This window comes from Marmota flaviventris, chromosome 9 (assembly GCF_047511675.1).
Source record: "Marmota flaviventris isolate mMarFla1 chromosome 9, mMarFla1.hap1, whole genome shotgun sequence".
In the NCBI taxonomy this organism is placed as follows: Eukaryota; Metazoa; Chordata; class Mammalia; order Rodentia; family Sciuridae; genus Marmota; species Marmota flaviventris.
In genome coordinates, this window is record NC_092506.1 from 104379677 (window position 1) to 104387336 (window position 7660).

Genomic DNA, 7660 nt, shown 5'->3' on the forward strand with positions numbered 1-7660 from the left:
AGGTAGGTAAGGCTTGATAGAAGAAAGGGGAAAACCCTATAAAGCAAAAGAGGAATGGTTGGAAATTACATTAGCATTTATGATGGAGAGCTACCTGTGTGTGCATTTCAACATTTCCAGGCACAGTTCTCACCCAGTGCAGGGAACAGAGCCGTGAGTCATAGTGCACCCTTAAGTAGGGGTGAGGCTTGGGACTGGAGGATGTTCCCTTTTAATAGTCCAGTGGAAAGGAGCGAGCCTCCCAGGTGGTGATGGTGGAGGGAAGGCTGCAGGCTCACTCCAGGTAGCCCGTTGTTTTTGAATTGTAGATTGCCAGGTTTGATTGGAAAGTCAGAAGTCTAGCCAGGCCCCCTGCAGACCTATTTATGTGCAACTGGTCTCCTCTCTGAGAGGAAATAAACATCAGAGACTGACTACCCAACCTGCCTGACACAGCCCTTCCTGTAGCCAAAGCAGCTGCCACGATGGAGCTGAAGCTGAATATTGGGGGGTTGCAGGGACCCTAAACAGCTCCCTGTGTGCTATCTGAATTTCCTTTCCCACCGCCACATGAAACTTTTAGCATCTGCCTCCTCCCCAGCAGCTCCTGTTAAGCCCCATCCCTTCTTTCTCCTCTACCACTTCCGTTTCATCTCTAAATGATCTAATATTAATGTTCTCGTCATTACAGTGTTCAGAGGAAAAGAACGAATTTCGTCCGCAGAGAGAGGGAGTTGAGGAATTAATATAATATTTGTTCAGGATTGATTTCAAGCCGTAATCCTTGCTGCCAGAGAGACCCATCTGTTTAAAACTATCAGACACTAATTACCTAGCTCGTGAACACAATAGCAGGATTGAGGAGTGATGTCCTGATACTCCCCCACACACTTGCAATTTAGCATTGTTATTTATTAGAGGGAAAAAAATCTCTCCGGGAAGACGGATCTCCCATCCTCTTGACTGGCAGAGGCTCCCAGAGGGCTGAGCCCAGCATGAACAGGCCCGGAATTTCTTGATCAAAGAATCCCAGGAACTGCATTCATCTGGCTATAAAGGTCAAATCCATTCCAAATTCATCCCCTCTCCCCTTTCTGACTCAGTCCAGACTCTCCACCAAAGCTCCTTTTTGGTAAGGCTTAATAAAAAGACTCTGGGTAAACCACGGTTCAAACTGCTGATTCATCCTCGCATCTTCCCTCTCCTTCATCCTCCTGAGGAATCAGACGCCGCGGCCTGCAAGGTCTATTTCCACCACCGCCCTCCTTTCCTTTAAAGGCTAGCATGTTGTGGATGTCCACCTCTGGTCTCTCTCCCCTTTTAATCAGTATCTGCTTGCAGCTATCATGATCCTTGTCACCAATAGAGATGGAGGAGGAGGGAGAGGAGGAGGAAGGGGAAGAGGAAGGTGGAGGGAGGAGAGGAGGAGGAGGCCGAGGGGAGGAGGATGGGGAGGAGGAGGCAGCTTTGGCATAGCTGATTTAGTCGTTCACCTGTTCAGAAATCTTCAATGGCTCCCCTTGGTCACCAACTAATTGGATATTTAACACCCTCCAAGTTCTAGCCCCGAGGCCTTTCCAGCTGTCCTTGTGACTAGTCTCTTCATTCTGTGAGTGAATAATCTGGATCAAATGAACAGCTCTAGTCTCCACATCCCACATTTGTGGCAGAATGTCTGGCTGTCCTTCCTAGCATTAAGTTCACTCTTACTGCACGAAGGGTTGGAACCCCTCCTGCCCTGCAGGATCTCCCCCTCTCCCCAAGCACAGGGCCATGCTTCAGGGCAGCTGTCATTTGCCTAATAAGTTCACATTGGTCCGAGGAGTCTTGAAAACTCATTACGATTGGTGAGCTGTATGGGACCCCTGAACGAGGGGATGCTCATTAACCAAAAGACATGGTTCCTTCTTTTATGAAGAAGAACATGTGCAGCTGGGAAGACAGACCGTAAGTGAAGGATAATTTTGCATTTATGACAGTACCAACTACTACTGCCAAGGGGCTCAGGGTGCTCCTAGGAGGCACACCTAGCCTGGGGTTGGGGACTATCTCTATGAAGAAGCAATGTTTAAGGTTAAGATTATCTAGACAAGGAGAGCAGAACAACATTTTCATTTTTATATTTTATCTGGAAGAAAAAGCATTATTAAGGAGCCTTAGAGACCATACACAGGTTCTGGAAATCTCCCCTTGGTAGAGTTAGAGTTTAAAGAAGGGAAAAAAAATTAAAGCAAAGAGTGGGAATGGGGACAGAGCCACATGACTGGAAACCAGTAAATGAGTTAGGCAGCTGCTATGGTTCGAAGGTCCCCAAGACCCAGGTGTTAGAGGCCTAGTCCTCCACACAGTGTGGGTAGATGGATCTTTAAGGAGTGAGACCTAGTGAGAGGTTCTTAGGTCAATTGGGGTTGTGCCCTCAAAAGGGATTATGGGACTCCAGTCTCTCTGGCTTCTTGTATCAAAATGTAATCTCCTGTTCCCACTATTGCAATCTCTCATGATGTGACACAGCCAAGAGAACCCTCTGAGCAGATGCCAGCACCAAAACCTCTAAAATTGTGAGCCACATAACCCTCTTTTCTTCACAAGTAGTCTGCTTTGGGTATTTAATTCTAGCAACAAAAAGCTGACAAATTCAGAAATATTATAAGAGTTTATATTTGAGGTGATGATAATCTAGGCTGGAGAGAAGAGATTGGATAAGAGATATTGAGGAAAGAGAATGGCTAGAACTTAATTTCCAATGGGCTGTGGGTTGAAGAAGAGAGAAATTCAATGACTCAGTTTTCTAGGCTCTGGATAAGTGGTAGGGTCATAACCAGCAAAGGATGTTTTAGGAGCAAGAATAAATGGGAGGTAGGTCAGAAAAGGAGTTCCATCTTGATTGCACTAAGTCTGACCTACTGGCAAGATATTAGAGGGAATATCCCAGCCCTGTCATGGGACCTGTCATGGTGTTCTTTATAACTGCTCCATCAAGGTACAATTGACATAAGAGCAACTGCATATATTTAAGAGGTAGTTTGACAAGTTCGTGTGTGTGTGTGTGTGTGTGTGTGTGTGTGTGAGAGAGAGAGAGAGAGAGAGAGAGAGAGAGAGAGAATCACCACAGTAAAAATAGTGCTCCCCCCAAGTTTCCCCAAGCATAATTGTAATCCTTCCCTCCCACCCACTCCCCAGGCAAACCCTGATCTGTTCTGATTATGTTGTGTTTTCTAAAGTTTTACATAAATGAAAGTGTACAGAATATATGTACCTTCTACAGTCTTTTGTGTGTATCTTTTTCATTCAGCACAATTGAGAATCACCCACGTTTTTAATGTTTCATTAATTCATCCTTTTTATTAATGAATACTATCCTATTGATTGACTACACCGCAATTTATCTATTCCCCTACTGATGGGCACTTGGGTTGTTTCCAGTTTGGGATTATTAAAAATAAAGCTGCTATGAGCCTCCTTATACAAGTCTTTCACCTGGTGGAAAAACATACATTTTCTTCTCTCTTGGGTATATACCTACAGTGGATGGTGTATACCATGGTTTCCATAGCCCAGTGAAATTCTGACACTGGTTACTTGACACACATGCCACAGATTAAGGGCACAGTCCCCAGAAAACTGTCCTCACTTCATATGCCAGCTGAAGTTTGGGGATTCCCAAGTTCACCTGCACTTCTTACCAACTGGCTGCTAATTCAGGGGTTCCCACAACTTTTTCCAGCTTTATAATTACCTACACTGATTTATAAAACTCTGGAAAGCATCCATTTATAGATTTATTATAAAGGATACAAGTTAGGACCAACTAACCAAATGAGGAGACACTCTGGGTGAATGCAGAGCTCCCAGGTCCCCTCCTCCCAGAGTCAGGACACGTCACTTCCCCTGTACACCCCTGTGTTCGCCAACCAGGAAGCTCCGCTGAGCTTCAGAATCCAGAGTTCTTCCTGGGATCTCACTACGTAGGTGGGATTGGCTGAATCACTAACCTGTGACTGATCTCAACCTCCAGCTCCCTCTCCTCCCTGGAGGAGGCCCTCTACACACTTGGTCTCTCTGGCATGAGCTGCCCCTTTCTGAGTCATCTCCTTGGTGATAAACTCAGGGTGGTCCATGGACCCCTATAAGTAACAAAGACACTTCTATTCATTTGGGAGATTCCAAGGATTTTTAAGTTCCCTTCCAAGAATCAGGATCAAAAATCAGCTGAATTCTTTATTTTATAACCATGGTGTTTATGTTCAATTAATCTTTAATTCATAAATTAATAAATGAATACATGCATAAGTGAATGACCAAGAATAAATTTTCAGTTGCATGTCACTAAGTTCAAACCAAGTAAAATGTTGGCTGTCATATGGGAAAAAATAATTGACAGTGTCAAAGAATGAAGGAAGAGTTTTTAGGTGTTCAACAACCAGGAGTTAAAACCAGGACCTGGGACCATCAGAAATCTGTCTCTTCATCTGTCTATTTGTCTCTATTTCATCTGAAGAAATCCCACGATACCCTGCCAGCTTTTATTCTGCCCCGTGGAAGGGAACTAATATAAATCAACTACTCTTGATTCATAGCTTTATTTCTCTTAGCACAAATTTGTATAAGTTTCCAGGAAGAACTTGAATTGGTCCTATTTGGATTATGTGCTAAATACTTGGACCAATCATTGTCCCAAATAAGGGGGTGACTGCCCAGGCCTGGATCACATGCCCGTCTTTATGACCTGCTACTGTGATTGGCACACCAAAGGAGACCATGAAGATGGGTGCGTCCCCAAAGGGAGAAATAAAAAATAGATAAACAGGAGACATCTACATCATTTCATGTCTACATAGTGCATTAATATTTAGGAAGGGGTTTCCACATACATTGTCTTGTAACCCTATGAAGTAGGATTGCATTCCACAGTTGAAGATAGGAATCTTGGTAAGATTAAAGGTTCTAAACTAAAAAATGTGAGCTAAAAAAAAAAGTAACTGAAAATTGTTAACAATGACTAGATCTTTTAATCATGGGTCCAGAAAAATGTGTGTTTGGTTTGTTTTTCATTATCCAGACAGCATTTTTTCCATATTCTTCCATCAATTCGTTTACCTACTAATTGAATGCTTATAATATGTTTGTTATGGGATCTAAAGATGAACAAGACAGTGTCATGCTCTTGTGGAGCTTCCAGTGGGGAAAATGGACCAGGAAGGCTAACAGGACTATGAAGGAAATAAAACAGGTTAGCAGGATTGGGGACACTTGGGTAAATGATCAGGGAAGGTCATTAGTCCCAAGAGTGGAATGGACACCACCTGGCTTTGGCTGAGACTTGAGAAAACAAACTCTGCTGCTCAGCATTGATGCTAATGGCTGACCACAGCCCACCCAGAACACCCACCACAGCCTCCAGGGCTATTTCTAACTCCTCAGTGATGAGTTTGCCAGGCTTGAAATGTGGAGGAAACCAGGAGAACAAGTGAAGAACCACCAAAACTGCAGCTTGAATTCCTTAAACATAACTAAGGATGATATTTCAGACTCTTCGGAAAAGAAATTCATGGATTCTCCCTGGCAATGGCAACTATTTTCACCTGGCTAGGGTAGTCCGCGGAGGACCTTGTGTGGTCTTCCCAGGGGCAGGAACATGAACTAACTAGGGTCTGTTCCAGCCCTAATCTTTGAAGTTGTGATGAAAACCAAGCCCGTTTCTGGCTCTTGATACAAAGCGAACATAAAGAAAGCAACATTCCCATTCCTTTGGGAAGCTGGCCCAGTCTCTCTGGTAGCCAGGAAGTCATGTAATATATCCATGTCAAAACCAGTGACTGCTCTGGGAGATTATCAAATTAAGATCTTTCAATCGAAATGCCTAATGCTATTGATTAAAGAGCAGACACCAAAAGCAGACCTCCCCTGGCCCTGTGGTTGGATGGATTTATGTTCTTGCTGTGTCTGAACCTTGAGCTAGAACACATCTGGTGCCCCTGGGAACTCCGGACTCGGACAGTAAGCAGAGCCCTCTGTTTTTCTGTAACATTTCCACATCAGCCTCTGTGAGGGGTGGAGGGCTTGCCTGACTCCAGATCCAAACTTCCTGAGCATTCTGTGTGCCCTGATGTTCTCACCCTTTCTGAGTAGCAGTTAATGCCACATGCAAAGCACCCCAGAATAAAGAGCTGGTCATAATGAAGATACCCATCACCTGACTGAACGAATTAATGGTATATTTCATGATTTTGCATTTGGTGCTCTTTGTATTGAAGAAAAAAACCACAGAAAGTGATTGAAATTGACCAGCTGGTCTAAACTATTATAAAAGAACTATTATAAAATAAATATATTTTTCCTTCTACCCTTCAAAAATTCATGGCTGGGCCCTATGACAGAAGACAGGATTACAAGAGAAAAAAACATACAAATGTGTTTAATCTGTGTTCTTCACAAGGAAATGAAGATCCAAAGAATTAGTTAAATCAGGTATTTATTACAGTGGTTTTGAGGGAGAGTGGGCAGTTGTGGAGAAATGTAATAAGGCAGATGATGAGGTGGGGTCTTCCCAGGGGCAGGACCATAGGGGGTGGGACTCAGCAAGTTCTGTCTGTCCAGACTCTTGTCTGTGTCCACTCGTGTCTGGAGAAAGGGACGCTCCTTCCTTCCACATATAGGAAGGGCATCTCACATCAGAAAATGTCCTGTTTCAGGGGAGGGCAGGGAATCCTTCCTAGGGTTTTGACCTGCTTCAGGGGAAGGCCAGAGTGATCCTCCTACTCCTGTCCATTTCTCAGATCCCTTCAGTTTAGGATATTCAGTCTACAAAGACACTATGCTTTGGGTGGCAGGTACTGTTCAAGCGTTCCCACATTTCCTCCAAAGGCCCAGTTCCATGTCATCTCTGTGAGCTGCCCTCCTGAGTCCCCAGGCCTAGCCAGTCGCATTCCTTCCGGGCGGCTTTGCCCCTAGGTGGCATTGTCATGTGGTGCTGCAGTGTGCACGTGTATGCACTTGTCTTCTCCAGGACTTCAAGTGTCCAGGGAAGAAGCTCCACGGTACCTTGATCTCAGTCTTCCCTGTGCTCTGCACAGAGACTGGCGGAGACTAGAAAGTCAGAGATGAGTCATTCTGTGAGAGGATGAATGGGCAGACCCGGGCCTTCCCTCACTTTGAAATCTCTATGCACTGGGTTACAGGTTTGAGAATATGGATCAGAAGCTTGGCCTGGTTCAATGGTATGATGGTCTCACCATCCAATAAACAGTTCCCCCACGCCTGCCCCATGGTGTGCTTTCTCTGAGAAAACGTCTCCATTCCATTCCCACTGGGAATTGCGTAGGAAGAGCAAAAGGTACCAACAGAACCACCACCCGTGGGACCCAAACCAAAGACCTGAGTGAGATGGTTAAGTCATGAAAGAGACAGTGTGCCTTCAGCTGACCTGCCGGACCAGCCTTAGAGATCAGCAGGGGAGCAAGAACATGGCCAGATCCCTCACTTCTACAGGTGAGCCCCTCTGAAACGACAGTGGGCAGGCTTTGGGCTATTGCTATTGGTTCCCATAGGAAAATTCCAAGACAGGGAGCATGGAAGAAGGAACATAGAATTCCTTTTCACACTTCTTCAAACAGGATCTGACTTCTCTCACACCAGCACCCCTCCTCAATCTGTGTAGACTGACTGTGGGACAGTCCTGTGT